Below are 24,624 nucleotides of genomic sequence, written 5' to 3'. Positions count from 1 at the left end.
CACAGATCCTCACAGATTCCAGAATGTTTCTGCTGGACTAGGTTTTCACATCACCCAGGAACACCCCCATTTCAGATCATTTCTCACCTCTCTGTCTTTCTCTCTCTCTCTCTCTCCCTCCCCCCGCCTTTCTCTTTCTCTCTCTCCCCCTCTTTCTCTCATCTGCCGGTATTCCTGATCCCCTACTCCCATTCACATATACCTCAATATACTCAAATAGCCTTGTCTATTTCACCTTTCCAGGAAGATCTGTGTATTTCTCCTTCAGGTCCCTCCTCTTTCCCTAACTTCTCTGGATATACAGATTATATTGTCTAGTTATTATTTACTTAATGGCTTATATTAACTTATAAATATATATATATATATATATATATATATTCTGTGTCTGTATTACCTCACACAAGATGATCTTTTCACATTTACATTTATTTTCCTGGGTCTTTCAAGATGTTGGTTTTTATATAGCTGAGTAATACACCATCATGTTGAAAGGAGAATTATATGAATTCTAGGTTTGGAGATACAAAATTAAAAGAATAAACCCCAAAAGGCCACAGACCCAGGGCTAAGCCCTGCAGCCAGGACTAGCAGGCCATAAAGATAAAGGAGCACAGGAAACACTGTCCAGGCAGGACTGACAAGCCATAAAGATAAGGAAAAGGAATGCAGGAACCAGCCCGAGTTAATGGGACTGATTTATGGGACGTCTGGCAGGAAGACATCTCCCCCCAGCTCACTCAGGGCCATCCTCCAGACCCTGATAAGCCCCTGACTTCTAACACGTACTCTTTCTGCTTTGTTTTCACTGCTATGTTTGAATGAGCCAATTATATGTAACCACACCAAAACCCCCTAGCCTTCTCTATATAACCCTCTGACTTTTGAGTTTCGTGGTCGACACCTGTGTCTCCTGCGCGGGATACGTGTCGGCCCGGAGATCTCTGTAATAGGTCTCTGTAATAACCTCGCCTTTGCTTATTACATCCAAAATGGTCTCTCTGTGTCTGGGGTCCGCGATTTCCCAAGACTTGAGTAAGGGTCTCTCTGCGTGGGATCTTTCATAATGGTGGCTCGTCCAGGATCTGCGTGACCACCCCAGACTCCGAAGACCCCTTGGAGGTGAGTTGGATGTTTGTCTGAGTGTTTCTGTGTGAGCGGCGCCGCATTCGTCAGTCTGTGTCTGTCTCTGTTTTGGTTCCGCCGTGTGTGTATATATGTGTGTCTTAGTACTGGTCAGTGTTAAGAGGGCAGATGTGTGTTCCTGCCCTGTGCTAAGAGGGCAGATGTGTGTTCCTGCCTTGTGCTAAGAGGGTGGATGTGTATTCCTGCCCTGTGCTAGGAGGGTGGATGTGTATTCCTGCCCTGTGCTAAGATGGCAGATGGGTATTCCTGCCCTGTGCTAAGAGGGTGGATGTGTATTCCTGCCCTGTGCTAGGAGGGTGGATGTGTATTCCTGCCTTGTGCTAAGAGGGCAGATGGGTATTCCTGCCCTGTGCTAAGAGGGTGGATGTGTATTCCTGCCCTGTGCTAAGAGGGTGGATGTGTATTCCTGCCTTGTGCTAAGAGGGTGGATGTGTATTCCTGCCCTGTTCTAGGAGAGTGGATGTGTATCCCCACTTGGTGCAGCTGCCTTCGTGGTCCGTGAGGACCCCCTGGCTGCGGAAGGGGGGATGCCCCGGGCCCGCAAGCTGCAGCCCCTGGAAGACGTTCCACGGGCGGAGAACAGTCGGGAGAGCCCGGCTGTGGCCACTCAAGAGGAAGAGAGTGGATGTGGAATCCCACTCTGTGTCTGTGTTGAGAGAGTGGATGTGGAATTCCACTCTGTGTACCTGACTGTGGTTTTCTGGATAGGATGCTTTGTCTTGGTCTTGTTTGCCTAGATTGTTTTCTGTGGTATTGTCCAGTGTCTTTTTGACTTTTGTTTCGTGTTCGAATTTGGACTGACGACTGTGTTTGAATCTTGGACCGACAACTGTGTTTGAAATCATGAAACTGTTTGCTTTGTTCGTTGAAGAGTTTTACTTGGTCCCCTTAATGCTTAGTGAGTAAGGAACTTAATTTTATGGACCCCGCTCTAGTGGCGGTGTGTTGGTTGATAGCCAACGTTAATTTTTAAAACATAGTGTTTTATCTGTGCTTGTGCTCACAGCACACAATAGGGGGGAGCGAAACTAGCTGCGGAGCTGCTACAGCGAGCATGGGGACTTCTCAAGTCTCACCCAATTTTTCTGGCTCTTCAGGAGCTGTTTAAAAGGAAAAGGCTTAAGATAAAAAGAAACACTACAGAGAGATTTCTTAGTGAATTGCTACACCTTGGTTTGCGATCTCTGGGAATCTCACGGTGGACAGCGGAGATAAGCTGGGAAAGATTTAAATTTTGCTTGGAAGTAAGGAATCTTTTTTTTTTTTTTTTTTGGTTCTTTTTTTCGGAGCTGGGGACCGAACCCAGGGCCTTGCGCTTCCTAGGTAAGTGCTCTACCAGTGAGCTAAATCCCCAGCCCCGGAAGAAAGGAATCTTAAAGGCGGAGTTTCAGCCAGTTTGACACTTAGTGCGTAGCTGCCTAAAAGATCAGAAATGCTGTCAACAGGCTATAAAAAAAGGGACAGGCTGTGTTAGAAATGCTACAGGAGGAACTATCTGAAAAGGTTGAGAGCGAGGTGGGAGAGGACTCTAAGGAAAACAAGAACAAGAAAGGAATTTCTGACATTTGCTCACAGAAGGAGAGCGCTCATTAAGAGAAGTTCTTTAAGGAAGCCTGCCTTATCTGCTGTCCTTATTCCAAGGGAGGAGCCAGTCTCCAGCATTAAATTACTTTTCTCGCTGATCATCATTAACATGGAGAGTGCCTTTGGTCCTATCCCCACAGCAGCCAGTTCCTGCCCCTATGGTTAAAATGCCCCAGGTTGGGGGACAAAAAGAGCCCCTAAAATAGTTTCAAAGAATCTACAACAAGCTGTAAAGAACTTTGTTTTGTTTTGCCAGTCAAAATTTAGAATTCAGGCTTTGGCGGTGGCCAAGGTCAGGATTAATATTTTCTTTTCCATGGGCCCTTAGCCCACTGAGACAGTTTGGTGAAAGACTACTACTACAGTCCTGATATTCAGAGACATGGAGAGAGCTATAGTTTTTTTATTAAAGGTTGGTACTATAGTATTAACAATCTCTTTATTAGATGTAAGAGACAAGAAGCCCCAGGTGAACTGGTTACAATTCTTTTGTCAGCTGCTTAGTATCTAACACCCAGGTTCTAACGTCTCTCCATCCTTTTGTTATTAGGTCTTACTAGAAGCCTAGTGCCATTTAGAGGATGGGTCTCTTGAACAATAAAGCCACTGAGCTGGCACTGAAGGGAGGTACTCCTTAAGGGAAAATCTAAGTCCAGAGAGACAGCCGGTAACAGATAGGCTGCCCCTCTGCTCACTTTTCTGTTTCACAGACACAAGGCCTTTTTGTCCCAAGAAAGCCTCCTGGCTTAGCTGTGTGACTAAATGCTATTTGCCCTCTTCAGTAGACTTCTATTCTCAAGATTCTCTTGTTTTCTCACCATCCCATTTGAGATGCTTGTTAGTAACTGTTACAGGTCTTCTTTACCACCAAGGAAAGACAGAATCCTATTAGAGGCCAGAAAAAAATGTTCCAGACACGGATGGAAGGCCCTCACTTCTGCCTGCTCTCTTCAGACGCCTGAAGGTAGGGAGTGCCAGGTCTGCTGCCAGGCTCCAAGGGTGGGTCTCTGAGGGGCTGGAAAATGCCCCACCAATCTGGCTAAGATAAGGAAAGGATATGAAGAAGCTAGGGAAGAAAAGAGACAAAAAGAAGAGGAAGTTAGAGAGCTAAAGAGAGATAAAAGATGAGAGAGGAACATATACTGGCCACAGTAGTCAGGGAACCTAGGAAGATAGTACCTGGCAACAGAAGAGAATTCCTGGCTAAAGATCAGTGTGCCTAATACGAAGAAAAAGTACACTGGGTCAGGGACTGCCCAAGAAGAACAAGAGGGGCCACTGGAGAGCTTCTTTGTCCTAGAGTGCTGGCTACGTACAGAGATAGAAGGGAAGTGTGGATACAGGGACCCAATGCTCTGTGCTCCCATGCCTCCCCCCCCCCCCAGTGGGCCAATATCTAAAGACCTTGAGTACAAGGGGCTACTGACAACGAACAATACTTATGGACTGCCCGGAGAACAGTGGACCTTGGCATGGGCCGAGTAACTCACCCACTAATTCATGGTCATCCCTGACTGCCCCTATCCCTTGCTCATGAGAAAATTGCTCTCCAAATTGGCTTACATGGGCTGAAATGGCTGGGTGAGGCCATGTGTATGCATATCTACAGACTGTGAATGTGGAGCTTAAGACCTGTCTCAGTGCACCAGTACCTGATGCTGGGAGATGTGTGGCTCAGTGCTTTTCTGCTTGGAACATATCACTCCTGCCAGCCGGGCACTAACAATTATCACCCAATCCAGGACTTAAACTGTGATGGAGTGGCTGATGTCTTGCCTTTGAATAGAGTGTCCCAAAAGATGGGACCACTGGTCAGCTGCCATGGACTAGATTCTCCACCTGTTGGGGGCAATCTGGTTACCTTGCTGCCCAATCCTGACCTGGAGCCACTGCAACATGAGTGTCAAACACTGGCAGAAGCCCATGGATGGAGGAAAGACCTCTGCGACTGGCTGATTGACCTCTGCTGAAAGCCGAGGACCTTGTCCACAGATGGGAACAGTTCTCTTCATGAATGAAGGTCAGAGACAAGTGGGTGCTGCCATGGTGGACAACACGATGTCATCTGAGATGGCTGAACTTCTACCCTCCCAGCACATCAGCACTACAGATGCCTTTACCATCCATCTCTTGGATGCCCTGGTGAAGCCAACAACTGCAAGAGATGGCCTCGATAGTCATCAAGAAGATACTGGAAGAAATCTTCCCCCAGTCTGGAGTGCCCAAGGTAATCTGGTCAGACAACAGCCCTACTTTCGTTGCCAAGGTAAGCCAGGGTGTGGCCAAGTATTTAGAGGTCAATTAAAAATTACATTATATTTACAGACCTCAAAATTCAGGACAGGTAGAGTAAATAAATAAAACTCTAAAAGAGATCCTGACCAAATTAACCATGGAGACTGGCGCAGACTGGGTGACACTCCTTCCCTCTTCCTCTCTTCAGAGCAAGAAATATCCATTCCAGATTCAACCTTATCCCCTTTGAGATCTTATATGGGGCCTCAGCTCCCCTGACTGTATTAGATGATGTTACTGAACCATGTCATAGTGCCATAGTAATAATGATTTGTGTGCCAGGCTAAAAGACCTACAGGTGATACAGAAAGAAATCTGCTCACAGATGACAGCAGCCTATGCCCCGGAGACCCCTGAGACATCTGATCAGTTCCAGGTCGGAAGCAGCTACACTGAGCCCAGACACTCGAGCATCGCTGGAAAGGACTGTACCTGGTGCTGCTGACCACCCTGACAGCCGTCAATTCTCAGCCCTCACCAGCCGTGTACTAGCTGTTAGGGCTGAGAGCTGGGACCTAGAGAGAAATTCAGTCATGTTTGTCCTGGGTTCTATCAAGATAGGTGTGGGATAGGCTTGATTTCTATTACAAATGATGAAACATTGCATATGTTAGTACTCCTAACACTTCTTGGGACTGTGCCTCAGGGATCACAACCTGTATAAGTTTAGAAGTTCTGAAAGACAGTCATGACCTTGGTGTATAGGTTCAGATAGTGTCCAGATTGGAATCCTGATGCTAAAGACTTAGTAAGACACAAAAAAGGAGTTGAGAATTACTTAGGGCTAAGGCTATCTAGGTGCTGCAAGGGCAGCACAAGGACATCTGCTGTTGCAATGCAAGGCTTATAGAGAATTCAGAACTGCCACTGACTCAGATATAAAAAGAGTGAAAGACTTTTTAGCTGACCTCCAAGAATACCTAACCTCCCGCTCAGAGGTAGTCCTTCAAAATAGGAGAAGATTAGACCTGATATTCCTTAAAGAAGGAGCCTGTGTGCTACACTGAAAGAATGTTGCTTCTATACAGACCATTCAGGAGTAATTAAAGACTCCATGAATAAACTTAGAGAAAGGTTAGACAAAAGACAGAGACAGAAAAACATATCCGAGATGGTTCGAGAGCTAGTTTAGTAGATCTCCTTGGATGACTACTCTGATATCTTCCCTATGAGACCCTTCTTAGTTTTGCTTCTGCTTCTGATTATAGGTCCATCTGTGTTAAAAAAAACTAGTTAATAGGCTTGACTCCTACAAAAAGATAGAGACGCTTAACAAGGTTGGTTTGAGTCTTGGTTCACTCAGTCTCCCTGAATGACTACCCTACTCTCTGCTACAGCTCGGCCATTATTAATAATTTTCTTGGTTTTTAGTTTTTGGACCCTGTGTGACAAACAGGTTAATTGCTTTTGTTAAAAATCGAGTGGGTGCTGTGCGGTTGATGGTTCTGAGACAACAGTACCAGTCAGTTAGGACAACTGGTGAGACCAAATACGAGACTTGATATCAAAATTCTAAGATTAGAATTATTTAGTAGAAGAAGAAGGGAATTAAAGGAGAATTATATGAATTCTAGGTTTAGACATACAAAATTAAAAGAATAAACCCCAAAAGGCCACAGATACAAAATTAAAAGAATAAACCCCAAAAGGCCACAGATACAAAATTAAAAGAATAAACCCCAAAAGGCCACAGACCCAGGGCTAAGCCCTGCAGCCAGTACTAGCAGGCCATAAAGATAAAGGAGCACAGGAAACACTGTCCAGGCAGGACTGACAAGCCATAAAGATAAGGAAAAGGAATGCAGGAACCAGCTTGAGTTAATGGGACTGATTCATGGGATGTCTGGCAGGAAGACATCTCCCCCCAGCTCACTCAGGGCCATCCTCCAGACCCTGATAAGCCCCTGACTTCTAACACGTACTCTTTCTGCTTTGTTCTCACTGCTATGTTTGAATGAGCCAATTATATGTAACCACGCCAAACCCCCTAGCCTTCTCTATATAACCCTCTGACTTTTGAGTTTCGTGGTCGACACCTGTGTCTCCTGCGTGGGATACGTGTCGGCCCGGAGATCTCTGTAATAGGTCTCCGTAATAACCTCGCCTTTGCTTATTACATCCAAAATGGTCTCTCTGTGTCTGGGGTCCGTGATTTCCCAAGACTTGAGTAAGGGTCTCTCTGCATGGGATCTTTCAATGTAAATGTACCACATTTTCTTTACCTATTTTTAATTGACAGACATGTAAGTTATTTCCAGTTTGTGGCTATTATGAGTAAAGTCATGGTGAGTATAGTTGAACATCCCTGACGTAGGATGGAGCACCATTTGGATGTATGTGCAAGAATGGTATAAGCTTTAAGTAGATTGATTCCCAAGATTCTTATGAACTGCCATTCTGATTTCCACAGTGGCTGCATAACCAAACAAAAGCCTCCCACCAGCAGGAGAGGAGTGTTTCCCTTACTTGAAGTCCACAGCAGCATTAGCTCTTTCTTGTGTTATGTAGTCTTAACTGTTCTGATGAGTATAAGATGGAATCCCAAAGAAGTTTTGTTTTGCTTCACCCTCAGAAATAAAAATGTAGGCTATGTCCTTAAGTGCTTCTCTGACATATGAGTTTCACCATTTTAGAAGTCTTTAATTTAGAATTTTAATCTTACCCTGTATTTATTAATTGGATTACTTTCTTGTTTAATATCTAGTTTCTTTTCTTTTTTTTTTTTGGTTCTTTTTTTCAGAGCTGGGGACCGAACCCAGGGCCTTGCGCTTCCTAGGCAAGCGCTCTACCTCTGAGCTAAATCCCCAACCCCTAAACTTATTTATTTCTATATAATTCCCTATGGTGTTTTTCATTCCTCATGGCCCAAGTTAAAAGTCAAGTTTCTTTGATTTGTTCTTTATCAACAATTTTGTGATTTACACATCATACTTTTTTTCCTTGTTTCATGGTGTGTTCTGTGAACGGGGTGATAGTTGACTAAAATATTAAATGCAAAAAATAATATTTGGTTCAGTTTTGTTGCTTTATTTTTAAAAAGAACTCTTTTTTAAAAAGACTTATTCATTCATTTTATGTAAGTATACAGTATACTGTCTTTGTCCTAAGGCACACCAGAAGAGGGCATCGGATCCTATTCCAGATGGTTTTGAGCCACCATGTGGTTGCTGGCAATTGAACTCAGGATCTCCAGAAGAGCCCTCAATGCTCTTAACCCCTGAGCCATCTCTCCAGCCCCCTGGCCTGGTTGTAAAATAAAATTTGACATTGCATTTTAATGGTTGCTCCTGGTTTTATATACCAGAAAAATACTCAATTAAAAAATGTAATTCCTTTTGTGATGAGTTGTATTATAGAAGTGACTATGTAGACCAGCATGGCCTCAAATTCAAGGATACAAATTTGCCTTCAAAGTCCTGGAATTAATAGCATGTGCTACCATGATGAGCAATATTCACCTTTGAAAATGCTTTTTATTGGGCAGGGGTGGCAAATACATGAAATGAACTTAAGAGAGTTTTTTTGTGTCTTTGTAATTTTTCAATGCTCCTTTTTATCTATGTGGTTTATTTTTGTTCTTTTTTTCCCATATTGTGTGTGTGTGTATGTGTGTGTGTGTGTGTGTGTGTGTGTGTCTGTGTCTGTCTGTCTGCGTTTCTCTGTGTGTGTCTGTGTGTGTCTGTGTGTGTGTGTGTGGGGGGGGGACTATGAAGCATGGAGTTTCTTGAAACTCACAGTGATCTTTCTGCCTCTTTGTCCCCAGTATTGGGAATGAAGAAATGTTCTACAATACCCAGCTTGAAAAATAAGTTTTACGGTGGATATTGTCTCTATTTTGTTTACAAAAATTGATCACAATTTTATGTATATGAGTGTTTGTCTCTTTGTGTGTCTTTGTACTCCAGTCATGCCTCTTGGCCGGAAGGCCAGGGGATGTTGTCAGAAACCCTGAACCTGGAGTGACACATGGTAATGTGCAGCCTTATGTGCTGAGAAGGAAGAAACCTGGCTGCTCTGGAAGAAATTTCAGTTCTCTAAACTTTTGAGGTATTTTCTAATACAACGAAGAGGAAAGAGATGTATTTAATCAAAAATATATAAAATAAATGGTAAACAAAAGGATTTTGATGTACAAAAACTTAGCAGGTAAGAGCACGGCATGTTTTTACAGAGGATATGGATCCCATTCTCAGACACTGTACATTAGCTAACCAGTAACTGTTGTAAGTCCAGTCCCAAGGGATCTGATGTTTTCTTCTGGCCTCTGCAGGTGTCGTGCAGAGATAAGTGCAGGCAAATACTCACCCACCCCTATGTAAAATAAAAATCAATGTTATTAAAGTAGCACACCTTACATTGTTGTCACAGCTAGAAGACAGACAACACTCAAGGTCAGTTAACATGCAGTCCCTATGATAGTTCATGGAATCAGCTATGGCCTTCCTTTGAGCCAGCCTCATAGGCAAAAGCAGCCTCATTTTGAAGTTAGAATCATTCAGCACAGCTGTTCATCTAAGAAGAACATTCACAGTGCTGATACCTGAGTTTTTCTAGAAGTTTTTGTATTTGTGTTCTCTGTTTTTTGTATATGAGAATTGCGTCATTGACATATATCTGTTAAAATATACATTATGATTAACAGGTATCAGTGCCTCCTGAGCAATCTACTTTTACAATGTCATGTACTTGATTATCTGTTAACACCTCATGGTACAAGATGAAATTTCCAAAGTGATTTCTGTCCATCACTTTTACAATTTACATATGCTTCTGAATGACTTTGTATTAAGAGTGTCCTTACATATCTCTGGTTTTTACATTGTGACCATGTTCAGAAGTGGGATTTATTTAACTTAGCATTCTTAGGAGTAAGTGAACCTGTATGTGACCATAATCGGACTCCCTAAGTAGAATCCTAATGCTTCTGCTGTTGATAAAAAATTAAAGCATTCCTTTGGAAATGACTGCTAGGTTCTCCTTTCCTGTAACATTAAAGAAATCTTTCTCAACTTTTCTGTCTTGGCTCTTTTCATGGTTTTTCTTCGTGGTCAAATTGGCCATAGATGGAATTAACTGAAACTGCAACAATTCTATACTGTGATGGATGTTCCTTAATCATAGCTTTCTAAGTTGTAAAGCCTCAGTTTTAAATCAAGTTCTTTAGAAGTGATGAGAAATACCTTTAATCTAGGCCACAGCTTCTGGTCAGCCTACATTTAGAAAGGTCATTGAAGATATTCGTTCTGTCTTTTTGTCTTCATGTTCTACCTCTGACTAGGAAGTACATTAATTAAAAAAGAAAACAACAAAAAAACTAGGATTAGAACCTACTTCTTTGTAATTCTGGTATACACTGAAGGCCAGCCGAGACACACAGGCACATGGAATTAACCCTTAATGTACTCTCCATCTGTCCATTTGTAGACAGCCATTGATGGATTAGTTGGACCACACCTTGCAAGCCATTCCAATAAATCCACTTTCTACATACACAGAAAGATTCATTCCATCCCTTTTATTCATTGAGATATCTTTATTAATACAGTTATGGTCTTTTTTCCCCCTTTGTACCAAGGAAGTTGTTCTGGTAACAACAGTGTTTCATAGAGTTTGTCATGTGTTTCCTGCTTTTCTCCCATGGTTGTTTAAGGTCTGATACATACCAGGTGAAAAGTAGCTGCAATTTACCTGACCCATGAAAGCACAGAAGAAAAATCTGAGTGTTTATTAAAAATCTCTATATAATTCTTAGTGTTCTGGTCACCCATCCACTGTGGGGCTGATTGTTTACTTCACTGCAAATTGAATAATGGGCCATACAAGCTATCATCCTTGATTCCAGGACGAAGAAGGGGACATGCTGGAAGAGAGAAGGGTAGGGTGTTACAGGACGGACACAAGCAACTGAAATGCAAATTTCTCCAGATCTGGATAAGGTCTAGCTGTGGAATGGAAGTCTGTTACAGGAACCACCATACCTTGTCCCTTCAGTGCACTCTTACCATACATAGATACCTGGAACAGGGTTGGCCCTGGACCAGAAGCATGGGCCAGGCAGGAATTAGTATGCTAAGTTCCTTTATCACTTCCTAACCTTAAGTGACCTACTCCTGACACTCAAGACTTGCTGGCCAATCAGGGCCGACAGTCTCACCTGCCAGTCAGAAGTGGAGGAGGGTACTTCCGGCAGCACGTTGCCGGTTCAATGCTGTAGCTGTGGCTTTTTGAGTGATTGGTGTGTCGTGCACTGTGTGCTACTGCTGTGTGCTGTTGGGGGAGTTCAGGCGAGCTGTGAACGCGAGATATGGTGAGTATATGGCAGCTGCTTCCAATGGGAAGGGGCAGGCGATGGAACAGCTGGAGCTAGTGTGGTGAGTTCTCCCTGGCATTGGGTGGGAACAGCTGCTAGACATGACCACCAGTGAGGTTCTTTGTGGTCTTAGCTGCTCACAGAGCATGGAGGTGATCTCTGAATAACTTGGTCTGGGGCCACATTTGTGAAAGCATTCAGAGCACGGGCTTGTGTGCTGAAACGTTCTTGGCAGGATGGCAAGGCGTATGAATTCTAGAACAGCTGCACATTCAGCATTTTAGGAAAAGGTTTCTGAGACATGCCATGTTGACTCAGGTGGCCTTGATGCCAGTCCGTTGCTCCCCAGGGCAATGGCTTTCCTTGCCTCTTCATTAAACTTTCTAAATTCTTACATTAAAGGGCCGTACAACAATAGAGTTTTAAAAATGAACCATTTTGCTTCCAGTTTCTGGCTATTATAAACAAGGCTGGTATGAACATAGTGGAGCACGTGTCCTAGTTTCTACAGTATCTTCTCCAATTTTTGCAATTTTTGGTGTAAGACATATTTGGAGTTAATATGAAAAAGTTGTAAATGTCAACTTGTGTCATGGGTGGCAGTCCAATATTAAGTTGTGCAGTGCATCACTGTTGTAGCCTCCTCCGAGTTTATCCCATTGTGTAACAGTGTCCGCTGACTTCATACACATTGTCTCCTCCTCCTCCAGGAAGTAGTGTAAAAGATGATATTCTTCTTAAGAAGCTGAGTTGGCATAAGATACAGCTGGTATGGGACTTCCTCATCCCAACTTTTATACTTTGCACCTCCTAGTCTTCTTGTCCTTGTCGACCTTTCGGAACTTCCACTTGGGACTGTGTTACTCTTTAAGGTCTCTGGAATACTTAAGAAATCCTTCAGGGGAAATCATTGCTGTGTAATCTCCCCCCTGCCTAAGTAGCGAGATTTTCTGTCTTCTATCCCTATTTAAATTGTTCGAAGTGTAACCTGGAGATTGAACATAAAAGAGATTTAAGGATGATGTCATCTGTGGAATGCAAAATCTGTTCTAGGCTGACTCCTCTTTGAGCATTGACCAGTGCTGGATGCATGTTATTATTAAAGAGATATTTCTTTTCTTTTTTTTTCATTGTTTTATTTATTTACATTCTAAATGTCTCCTTTCCTGGTCTCCATTCTAAAAGTTCTTCATTCCATACCTCCTTTGCCTCTGAGATTGTGCCCTCCCCCTCCATTCCCCCAACCCCACTCCCAACTTAACTTCCTTCTACTCAGCCTCTTCCCTGGGGCATCAGGTCTCTCCAGGATTAGGCTCACCCTCTCCCTGTGTGGACAGACCTCTGCTACATTTGTGCAAGGAGCCTCAGACGAGTCCCTGTGCTCTTAAAAGAAGTATTTGCTTAATGTTCTCATTGTGTGTGTAGAGATTTCTCTCTGGGAATGTACATGAATTCTAATTGCATCTTCAGCCTTTTAGGAAAAGGTTTCTAACTCATGCTATGTTGACTCAGGTGGCCTTGATCCCAGTCTGTTGCTCCCCAGGGCAATGGCCTTTGTCTTCATTAAAGTTTTTAATGCTCACAACCATCTATAATAGGGATTCAATGCCCTGTTCTGATGTGTCTGAGGGCAGCTACAGATACTCATATAAATACAATAAATGAATCTTTAAAAAAATTCTAAATTTCTACATTGAAGGACCAGACCACAATAGAGTTTTAAAATGAACCATTTGGCTTCCAGTTTCTGGCTGTGAAGAATAAGGCTGGTATGAACATAGTGGAGCATTGGTACTTGTGATATGGTAGAACATGTTTTGGTATATGCCCTGGAGTGGTATAACTGAGTCTTGAGATAGAACTGTTCCTAGTTTTCTGGATAACCACCAGATTGAGTTCCAGAGTGGTTGTTCATGGGTTGCAATCCTGCCAGTGATGGAGGAGTGTTTGCTTTCCTCAAGGTCCTATCATGTGCTGTCTTTGAGTTTTGTATTTTAGACATTCTATTTGATGGAAGCTGGAATCTCAGGGTTGTTTTGGTTTGCATTTACCTGATGACTAAGGATGTTGAACATTTCTTTAAGTGCTACTCAGACCTTCAAGATTTCTCTGTTGAGAATTCTGTTCAGCTGTGTATCCCATTTTTAATTGGGTTATTTGTTTTGTTGTATCTAACTTTTTGAGTTCTTTATACATTTTGGATATTGACCCTCTACTGGATGTAGGGTTAGTGAAGATCTTTCCTAGATTTGTTGGCTGCTGTTTTGTCCTATTGACACTGTCCTTCACCTTCCAGAAACTTTGCTAGAGGTCCCATTAATGAACTGTTGATCTTCCAGCCTTAACTATTGGTGTTCTATTAAGGAAATTCTGTCCTGTGCAAATGTATTCAAGGGTATTTCCCACTTTGTCTTCTATTAGATTTAGTGTATCTGGTTCTCTGTTGAGGTCCTTGATTCACCTTGTGCAGGTGATAAATATGATCAACTTGACTTTTCTATATAATCACTACCAGTGAGACCAGCAGCATTTGTTGAAGATCCTTTTTTTTTTTCTGTGTGGTTTTTGCTTTTTCATCAAAGATCAAGTGTTCATAGATGTGTAGGTTCATTTCTGAGTCTTTGATTATCTTCAATTCATCACCTGTCTGTCTCTGTACCTGTATCATTTAGTTTTTATCACCATATAGCTTTAGGTCAGGGATTGTGATTCCTCCAGAACGTCGTTTATTGTTCAGGATTGTTTTGGTTATCCTGGGAGTTTTCTTTCCTTTTTTTTTTTTTTAATATGAAGTTGTGTATTGCTCTTTCAATGTCTGTAGAAACATGTGTTGGAATTTTGAAGGGAATTTCATTTAATTGATAGATTGCTTTTGGTACCATGGCCATACTGACTTTTTCTATTTGGGTTTCTTATTATCGAAATTTATTTTCTGTGTGAGGTTCTGGTGGTCATGGAACTCATTCGGTCAATCAGGCTGGCCTTGAACTCAGAGATTTATGCCTGCCTCTGCCTCCCAAGTGCTGGGATGAAAAGCATGAACCATCACCACCTGGCTGATATTAACTTTTTAAAAGATCTATTTATTGTATATAAGTCCACTGTCTTCAGATGCACCAGAAGGGGGCATCAGATTTCATTACAGATGGTTGTGAGCCACCATGTGGTTGCTGGGATTTGAACTCAGGACTTCTGGAAAGCAGTAAGTGCACTTAACCACTGAGCCATCTCTCCAGTCCTTAAAATTATTTTTGAGATTATAATTAAATCATTTCTACCTTCTCATTCCTCCCTACTTTTAAGCCTCAAACCCTGGGACAAATGGCTGGGTATCTATTTAACAAGTCAAAGTGGACCTGACTCTCAGGTTCACCCAGCATCCCTTGTTGTGAACCTATTAGAGGATATATGGCTATCATACCCCCACCCCAACCCAGTGATTAGGATGCCCTTCTCTATGTAGCTCCACCTGATGTAATCTAAATCTTAGGTTATTCCATTTCCCTCCTTTCCATTGGTCTTGTTCTCCCTCTCTCACATGGCTCAGGCTCATGACTACTCTGGACTCTCCAAAATGTCTGCCTTTCCTTTTTATCAATAATAAGCTCTCCACTATACCTAGGAACAGTAATGTGGGTTTGGTTTGTTTCCTTGTTTTTTTCTTTTCCTCCATTTACCATACCTTGCTTTCAATTCATGGCCACTTTGCTTTAATTGTTACTGCTCGAATTTCCCTGAAGTTTAGATGCAGTACTTACTTCCTACAAGGTAGAGATGACTGCAGTAGAAATTGAATGTGTATTGCAATGTTCACAAAAAAGGACCCTGTGCCTCGGAAGAGGAACAGGAAGTACTCTGGTGATTAGAAAGTTCAACTAAAATCCATTTCCCAGACTAGGGCTCTGTCTGACTCGAGGGTAAAAGTTTAAAGCTAGAAAGGCTTCAACTGTCTGAGTCATTTGATCTTTGATCCCAGTAAGTGGAGCTGCTACTGTCCTGATGAATACTTGGGTTATATTAGCCAATCAAGGATTCTTGGTAGCCCTAGATATAGGAGCACCAGTGGTGTTGGCTTTCAGTTCAATCCAGGAGTCTTCTCTAAAGTAGCTGTAGGGAACCATGAGGGAGACCAGAAGCCATGCCATTTTCAGTCTGGGAGCCACTGTTGCCAGAAAAGGAAGAGCAGGTTTGCTGAACTCTCAGAGTTCAGTATGCTAGGAGTGGAGTGTACTGTGAGACAGATTGTGTTTCTGTTAGTCCATGTGGTAACCTGGGCAAAATCCTGAGTATTGATTCCCCAGGGATGAAGAGCCCTGGCCCTGGAAATGTGTGGTGCTTATGATATCACTGTCTAGTGTGCACACAGAGGTGAAGTACCCTAGTTCTTACTGAAGAGCTATTAAGAGGCTTGGTCTGGTAGAAAGTAGGTAGGTTGTAGGGGTCAAGTGAAGGACCCTAGTGGTTTTTGCCAGCCTTACACCCACCACTCAAGGCAAGATTAGGCCAAATACCTGCTTCCTGCCTTCCATCAGGCCTAGGCCAAGTTCCATTCTCTACCCACAGTTCTTGGGAGGAGCAGGGACTTTCTTGAAAAACTTCAGAATGTACTGATAGTTACCTGACCCTCTGGTCCCAAATAGAGTTCGAATGCCTGTCATATGCTTGCTAGCCAGTAGATTCAAAAGTCAGAATACTTAGCCTGTAAGTTTAAGCTGTGAACTTGCCAATATAGCCTGTACCATTAAAAGGTATAAAAACTGCTTGTTATAGGCACTCAGGGTAGCCTTTGATTTCTGGCAATGAGGGTTTGAGGAGGTGGTAGAGATCATCATTCATCCATATTTGACTAGAATCCTTTTAACTTTTCACGACCACCAGCCACAGTGATGTGATTCAGGGAAAATCAACTCCAGGGACAGATCTAGTTTTTAAGATTCAGAGGTGTCTCAGGTGTACATGGTGTGGTGAAGGTGGAGATGCCAGGTTCAACATCTGGTGACATAATCCATGTGGCAGGAAGCAGACATTAAATTATTCTTCAGCATAGTTTTGTGTGTGGCCATCAGTGGGACTGGGACTATCTGAGACCAAATGGGGGCACAGGGGTCTCCAGAGCCAACCATAGCTTACCTCTCTGATCATCTTCATTTCCAAAGAGCTTGAAGACTCTCAGTGTGAAAGACAGACTGGAGAGTCAGAAATACAACAGTTTGGAAGACTCTGAGTTATTTCGTGGGAGTTATAAATCTTCTGTTTCTTTAATTCCTATACACATACAATCGTAGATGACATTGGTCAAGCTTACATTTTTCCATGTTTGAATTTCCTTAGGTCTTTTGATAAAAACTAAACTAAATTGTGTGCTTTTTCTCTTATCCTTCGCTCCACTGCCTCATTCTTTCACACATCCTTCGTTGTTGTAGGTGTGTGGTGCAGAAGTCATAGTGTACTCCTATTGAGAATTCTGAGTTTTTCCACATGGCACAAAGCTTTAGAATCGGCTTGCGTGTTGTAAATTCGTGGGAAGCTTCTCCAGATTCTATTCAATTTATGCTGCATATCAGACATACCCAGCATCTTTCTCTTTTGAAAATGGTTCATTTTAATGGGACTGTTTAGTGTAGCATAAAACAATAAAAGATGAGAGATTGTTACAGCTTCTGATAACTTCTTCAGTTTCTTCAAAGATTTCAAGATTTCATCATAAAATGTTTGACTTGCTTTTTTATACTGTTAGTCAATAATATTCTATATTGTGAGGGTACTTTGAAGGGTGTTGTTTTGTCAGTTTCTTTCTCAGTCTATGTATCATTTTTATAAATGATTTTTTTCCTTTTAGTTAAACTTTATGCAGGCAGTTCCCCAAAATGTTTATCACCTGTAGGACTTTAATAATTGAATTTTTGAGGTCACCTTATGTAAACTATCATACCAATTAGGATACTTTGACTTGGTCCTTTCCAAATTATATCCTTTTTTTTTCTGATGCAAATGCAGGAGGCTTATTTTCCAGTGTTTTGGGGTCAGCCCTCAGTGAGACCATTCTGGTGAATGACTAGAAGTTGACCTATCCTGTTGGATTTTTTCATTCGTTTTCTTTCTCTAGTTAGAACATCAGGTACTATATTGAATAGATATGGAGAGATTGGACAGCCCTGTTTTGTTCCTGAGTGTAGTAAAATTTCTTTGAGTTCTTGTCCATTGTATCTGATGTTGGCTAAATGCTTGGTATACATTTCCTTTGTTACATTTAGATATATCTCTTTATCCATTAGCATTGGATAATTTTGCACTTTACTCTGCCAAATGACAATGATCTTTTCTGTCCTATCCGTGATTGCTTTACTAAACATATCTTCTAAGAATTTCATTATCTTTAAAAACCCTTGCTTGAGAGCTGCAAAAGACTCAAACTGCCTCTGTGTTTGTTTATGTTTGTCACTCTGAATCCTTACTCACTTGGCCTTCAAGGACATTCATCCCAGGGACCCCCATATCCAACTGTGTGGTCCGTGGCACTTCATCATCTGGGTGAAGCTTTCACAGTCATGGTTAGTAATCTTCATGATGTGTTTTTTTTGATTCAGTTTGCAAGTATTTTATTGACTATGATGTTCATGAGGGAAATTGATTTATAATACTCTTTTTCGTTGATTTTTTAAAAGATTTTTTTTAAATATAAATACACTGAAGGTGTCTTCGGACACACCAGAAGAAGTCATCAGATCTCATTATAGATGGTTGCGATCCACCATGTGGCTGCTTGGAATAGCTCTGGACCTCAGGACCTCTAAAATGCTGAGTCAGCCTAGCTCTATTTCTTGACTTTTTTAAGTGTGTTCAGTATGAGGGTTTGGGTAATGTTTGTTCTGTTTATGTTTTGTAAAATATTTTGAGCAGTAATAACATTAAGTCTTCTTTGAAAGTCTGATTGAATTCTGCATTAAAACCATCCAGCCCTAGGTTTTTAAATTGGGGGTCTTATAATGACTTTTGTATCACTGGGTGTTATAGAACTATGTAAATTGTTTATCTGATTTTTGCTTTTCTTTGATAAGTGGTGCCTATCAAGATTTCTCTTAGAATCTCCAATTTGATGGGGCGCAGGTTTTTTTATTTATTTAGATATTTTTCTTTATTTACATTTCAAATGTTATTCCCTTTCCCAGTTTCCAGCCCATAAGCTCCATATCCCCTCCCCCTCCTCTTTTTCAATAAAGGTGTCCCCTCCTCATCCATAACCCTCCCGCACCACATTTCCTTACCCTGGGTGTCTAACCTTGGTAGGACCAAGGATTTCTCTCCTTCCATTGGTGCCAAGAAAGACCATCCTCTGCTACATATGCAGTTATAACCATGGATCACTCCATGTATATAGTCTTTTGGTAGTCATTTATGTAGTCCGTGGAAGCTCTGGTTGGTTGGCATTGTTCTTATGGGGTTGTAAGCCCCTTCAGCTCTTTCAGTCAGTCCTTTCTCAAATTACTCCAATTGGGGTCCTGTTATAAGTTCAGTGGTTTCCTAACAACATTAGCCTCTGTAGTTGGCTTGCTCTGACTTTGTCTCTCGGGAGAGACCTATATCCGGTCTCTTTCAGCATGCATTTTTTAGCTTCATCAATGTTATCCAGTTTTGGTGACTGTATATACATGGGCCACATGAGGGGCAGACTCTGAATGGCTGTTCTTTGAGTTGCTCCTCTAAACTTTGCTCCCATATCCCCTCATATGGATATTTTTGTCCTTTTCAGAAGGAGTAGGAACATCCACATTTTGATCATCCTTTTTCTTGAGCTTCCTCTGGTCTGTGAATTGCATCTTGCGTAATTTGAGCTTTTTGGTTAATATCCACTTATCGATGAGTGCATACCAAGTATGTTTTTCTGTGATTCAGTTACCTCTCTCAGGGTGATATTTTCTAGTTCATTCCATTTGCCTATGAACTTCACGAAGTCATTGTTTTTGATAGCTGAGTAGAACTCCTTTGTATACATGTACCACATTTTCTGTATCCATTCCTCTGTTGAAGGGTATCTGGGTTCTTTCCAGCTTCTGGCTATTATAAATAGGGCTGCTGTCAACATAGTGGAGCATGTGTCTTTGTTGTATGTTGGAGCATCTTTTGGGTATATGCCCAGGAGAGGTATAGCTGGGTCCTCAGGAAGTACAGTGTCCAATTTTCTGAGGAACCTCCAGACTGATTTCCAGAGTGGTTGTACCAGTCTGCAATCCCACCAACAATGGAGGAGTGTTCCTCTTTCTCCACATCCTTGCCAGCATGTGCTCTCACCTGAGTTTTTTATCTTAGCCATTCTGACTGGTCTGAGGTGGAATATCTGGGTTGTTTTGATTTGCCTTTCCTTAATGACTAAGTATCTTGAGCATTTCTTTAGGTACTTTTTAGCCATTCCATATTCCTTAGCTGAAAATTCTTTTTTAGGTTGGCTCCACATTTTTTTATCATGTTATTTGGCTCTCGGGAGTCTAACTTCTTGAGTTCTTCGTATATTTACTCTATCAGATGTAGGATTGGTAAAGATCTTTTCCCAATCTGTTGGTTGCTGTTTTTTGTGAATGACAGTGTCTTTTGCCTTACAGAAGCTTTGCCATTTTATGAGGTCCCATTTGTCGATTCTTGATCTTAGAGCATAAGCCATTGGTGTTTTGTTCAGGAAATTTTCTCCAGTGCCCATGTGTTTGGACTCTTCCCCCACTCTTTCTTCTATTAGTTTGAGTGTATCTGGTTTGATGTGGAGGTCCTTGATCCACTTGGACTTAAGCTTTGTACATGGTGATAAGAATGGATCTATTTGCATTCTTTGACATGCTGACCTCCAGTTGAACCAGCACCATGTGTTGAAAAAATGCTATCTTTCTTTCATTGGATGCGTTTAGCTCCTTTGTTGAAGATCAAGTGACCATAGGTGTGGGGCTTCATTTCTGGGTCTTAAATGCTGTTCCACTGACCTATCTGCCTGTCTCTGTACTGATGTCATACAGGTTTTATGACTGTTGCTCTGTAATACTGCTTGAAGTCAGGGATGATGATTTTCCCAGAAGTTATTTTATTGTTGAGTATAGTTTTCGCTATCCTGGATTTTTTGTTACTCCAAATGAATTTGCAAATTGATTTTTCTATCTCTATGAAGAATTGAGTAGGGATTTTGATGGGATTGCATTGAATCTGTAGATACCTTTTGGTAAAATGGCTATTTTTACTATATTAATCCTGCCAATCCATGAGCATGGGAGATCTTTCCATCTTCTCAGATCTTCTTCAATTTCTTTCTTCAGAGGCTTGAAATTTTAAATCATATGGATCTTTCACTTGCTTGGATAAAGTCACACCGAGGTATTTTATATTATTTGGGACTATTACGAAGGGTGTCATTTCCCTAATTTCTTTCTTGGCTTGTTTCTCTTTTGTGTACAGGAAGGCTACTGATTGATTCGAGTTAATTTTATACCCAGCCACTTTGCTGAAGGTGTTTATCAGGTTTAGTAGTTCTGTGGTGGAACTTATGGGATCACTTAAATATACTATCATATCATCTGCCAATAGTGATATTTGGACTTCTTCCTTTCCAATCTGTATCCCTTTGATCTCCTTTTGTTTTGTGTTTGCTCTGGCTAGGACTTCGAGAACTATATCCAATAAGTAGGGAGAGAGTGGGCAGCCTTGTCTAGTCCCTGATTTTAGTGGGATTGCTTCAAGTTTCTCTCCATTTAGTTTCATGTTAGCTAATGGTTTCCTGTATATTGCTTTTACTATGTTTATATATGGGCCTTGAATTTCTGATATTTCCAGGACTTTTATCATGAAGGGGTGTTGAAATATGTTAAATGCTTTCTCAGCATCTAATGAAGTGTTCATGTGGTTCTTATCTTTGAGTTTTTTCATATAGTGGATTACATTGATGGATTTTCTTATATTAAACCATCCCTGCATCCCTGGGATGAAGCCTACCTGATCATGATGTGCCACAGACCACCGAGGGCAGTGTGTCAGCAGAGGGACCAAGGCTTGGATTTCAGGTAGAGAATGGATTCGGCATGACAGACAGACACAAACTCGAGATGTGTGTTGCTGCAAAAAGCTTTACTTCTTGTCATAGATTTAAGCAGTTAGAACAGGTACATCATAATTGGCAGTCATCCAGCTCTTATTCATCACCCCACCAAATGTCCCTTGCAAGGAAGAAAGCAGAACGTACAGTCTAAGAAACAATTTTTAACCGCAAACAATAGTTTAGAAAACTGCAGTTATACTGCTAGACTTGTGGGCACCAGGTATGCATTCATCATTTACCTTTGTTTTAATAAAGTTTAAACTCTGTATTTATGGCCCCTCAGAATAATATGGAAACTTTTGTAACTATAGTTAACTCTTGATAAGTTTATATAACTTATTGGAACTTGTCTATGATCATTCTAAAGGAATCGTTCCTGTTTTGAATCATGCTAAATAAAACTTATCCAAAGGGGGGAAAGGCTTTTCTGGAACAGTCATGTTGTTAGTAACTGCAATTAATTTCTCTCCTATTTACTGGGAGCTAATGCGTGCAGCAGTTGAACTCATCGCAGCCATTGAGTTTATCAGGATCATGATGGTGTGAGACATTTCCGTCTCTGAATTTTCAGTTCCTGAGACATTGAAAGGTAGATGACCATCTTCCCACACTGCTATATTCTTAAAATCAGATATTGTTGATAGGCTTAAAGTTGCTAAGATCACCAAGGCTAGAACACAGAAGGCACCTCCCCCGCAAGCATAGACCCCAGTCATCATCCATTTGTAGGGAGACGGCCAGGGACCTCCAGGAGGCCGAGCCATTCCAGGCACATGGCTCTGTTCTGGATAGAAACGAAGCACAAGAGCTTCATGTCACGCAGACTCCACTGGAGTGGGTGTGGCAATGATGGATGATCATTTTTTATGTGTTCTTGGATTCGGTCTGCAAGAATTTTCTTGAGTATTTTTGGTTCAATATTCATAAGGGAAATTGGTTTGAAGTTCTCTTTCTTTTTTGGGTCTTTTTGTAGGTTCAATATAAAAGTAATTGTGGCTTCATTGAAGGAATTTGGTAGTGCTCTGTCTGTTTCTGGTCTGATAGAATTCTGCACTGAACCCATCTGTACCTGGGCTCTTTTTGGTTGGGAGACTTTTAATAAATTTCTATGTTTTTGTTGAAAATATTTTCTAGACATTTGAGGTGGTATTCTTCCTCTATACCTGTTAGTCGTAGTTTTTGCCTTCCCATAGTACCCCAGAGTTCCTGAATATTTTGTGCTAGGTCTAGGTTCTGTTTTCTGGGTTTGTCTTGTTTGAATGGAAATTTTGTTCCTGGGTTTCTGTTTGCCCTCTATATTTTCAGAGAGTGTGTTTGCTGAATGTTGCCTATTTTACTAGCCTGTTTGACTGGTGTGGTCAAGTGGGAATGCTCGCTGGTGTTGGAGTCTTGATGAAGAGGAGACAAGGGAAATATGATCTTACCTCTTGATAGGAGGCATACATGAAGGGGATGGTTAAGTTGCTTCTGCTGTTCTATTCTAGTGCGAAGGACAAGATTTGGTCTAGGATGTCTGATATCATTGGAAGATCTGTAGATAGCCTACCTGTTCTTCTGGCAAGCATGCCATATGGTTGAACAAGGGCTGTCTGCCTGAGTTGGGAATAGGACACAAAAATGAGTTGACAGGAAGGCCAAGTAGGGATGGTCTGTGTTGTCTACAGAAGGCATTAACAAGGTAAAAGGAAGCTTCCCCTGGTATTCTGATCTAGTGCTAAGGGTGACTGTGAGAATTTTGTCTCTGGAAGCTAATAGTAGGATAAGTCTTTGTACAGATTACCTAGTCTGGAAGGCATGACGTGTAGTTATTCGGGGGATGTCTAATCATAGTTTGTAGCTAGGACATAGAGATCAGTCACAAGTGTATTTATTAGTCATGGACCTTATGGAATGTCTCTCTTTTCATTGTGAGGACAAAGTTTGTAGTACAAATAACTGAACAATTGTAGGCTGTGATTGGGAAATCCAAGAATCTACCTGTTGCTTAGTTTGTGGAACTAAGTTCCATTAGCCTTGTGGAGGCTAGTTGTCTCAGCTAGTCTTCTGTAGAAATAGCTTCCAAAAGATTTGCTGGCAAGTAAATGCAATCATGCAAAGAAGAGTGAATCTTCCTTCCTCCAATTTCCTCATGTCAATCTCCAGCTGAAGGTGTGTTTCAGAATAACGGTGTGTACCACCAAGCCTGGATCTGGGACTTGTTTTGTCCCACGCTGACCATGAACTCAGAGATCTCCTTGCCTCAGTGTTCTGGGATTAAAGGCATGTACTACCTTGTCTAGGTGTAAGTTTTTCATTGCCACTATGCCTCAAGATCTCCATGCCAACATCCAGGTTCGAAACTTGTGTCTTCTATACTCCTGATCTGGATCACAGGGGAGCCTTCTAGTTCTGGATTGTAGTTCATTGCAGATAGAGTTAAGTTGAGGACAAGGAATATCCATTACTGGGTGGGAAGATCTGTGGTATCTACCTAGGGCATGGACAATAGGACAGGAAGCTGCAGCACTAAGACCAACAGTGAGTGTTAGGTCTCAGATAATAGAGTGGGGATGGTCAGGAGGCATCTTGCCTTGTCCCATACCCAACATTTTAATGCTGAGATATCAGGTTCCTAGGGATCTGGAATTTACATCTTTAATCATTTAGGTTTTTGTTGTTGATCTGTAAGAGATTTGTTTGTTTATGGGATAAAAAGTACTATGTGGACTGGACAGGTAACTCAGTAAATATTCTTTTTGGAGTTGATCTGACAAAATCTTTTATGGTGTGTCACCTGTATGCACAAGGAAAGCATTCTCTCTCATACACACAAATACATACATAAAATTGAGGACAATCTTGTTTTGAAAAGAGCTAAATAAGCTGTTTTTAATTAGAATCTTTAAATTTACATTTCAAATTTTATTCCATTTTCCTGTTACCAGAACATAAACACCCTATCCCATCCCCTTCCCCCTCTTCTATAATGGTGTTCACCTCCCCAACTACACCCCCATTGCCTCCATGACCTTCCCGTACACTGGGGGTTGGGATTCCAGCCTTGGCAGGTCCTAGGGCTTCTACTTCCATTTTGCCCAACAAGGCCATCCTCTGTACATATGCAGCTGGAGCCATAGGTCAGTCCATGTATAGTCTTTGGGTAGTGGTTTAGTCCCTGGGAGCTCTGGTTGGTTGTCACTGTTGTTTTTATGGGGTTGCAAGCCCTTTTGGGTCCTTCAAT

General features: G+C 41.6%; 1 protein-coding gene across 1 annotated transcript in view; it reads left to right on the top strand.

Annotated features, from left to right (window-relative positions):
* The first annotated feature begins 842 nt into the window (after positions 1 to 842).
* The window catches only part of Zfp936 (zinc finger protein 936), a 36,906-nt gene continuing 13,124 nt past the window's right edge, over positions 843 to 24,624 (top strand). Inside the window, exon 1 of the mRNA XM_087607170.1 lies at positions 843 to 1,122. The gene's annotated coding sequence lies outside the window, so the exon portion shown is untranslated. The remainder of the gene's footprint in view (positions 1,123 to 24,624) is intronic.

This window comes from Rattus norvegicus, chromosome 1 (assembly GCF_021556685.1).
Source record: "Rattus norvegicus strain SHRSP/BbbUtx chromosome 1, alternate assembly SHRSP_T2T, whole genome shotgun sequence".
Taxonomy (NCBI): Eukaryota; Metazoa; Chordata; class Mammalia; order Rodentia; family Muridae; genus Rattus; species Rattus norvegicus.
Note: the sequence above shows the minus strand (reverse complement) of the source record. Positions and strands in the feature narration are given on the sequence as shown.